The following is a 395-nucleotide window of genomic DNA, read 5'->3' as shown; positions in this document are numbered from 1 at the left end:
AGACATTCTCAACAGAGCGACGAATCGACGAGTCACTATGGAAACGGACGCTAAGAAAAAGCGCGCCATGCTGTTTCTTTCTTCTTCTTTTGTTCAATGGTCGTTTACATGCTTAGTGCATATCGCCATCGCCACCTAATTGATGGTTGTGCAATCATTTTTATTTTTTTTCGGTTTAATCTTTAATCCTTGAGAATATGAATTATATTGTTTGATGCTAATTGTTTGCAATTGTTTGTTTGATGCTAATTATATATTAAGTCATATCATCAGATATGTATCAAAATGTAATACATTATATATTACTAGTTACTGTCTTTTGAAAGTAATTAGTTACATTACAATATTACTGTCTCTGAATTGTAATGCATTACACTACTTTTGAGTTACTTTTG

Source organism: Sinocyclocheilus rhinocerous, unplaced genomic scaffold (assembly GCF_001515625.1).
Source record: "Sinocyclocheilus rhinocerous isolate Xijiao unplaced genomic scaffold, SAMN03320098_v1.1 scaffold1026, whole genome shotgun sequence".
NCBI lineage: Eukaryota > Metazoa > Chordata > Actinopteri > Cypriniformes > Cyprinidae > Sinocyclocheilus > Sinocyclocheilus rhinocerous.
This window is presented reverse-complemented; position numbering follows the sequence as displayed.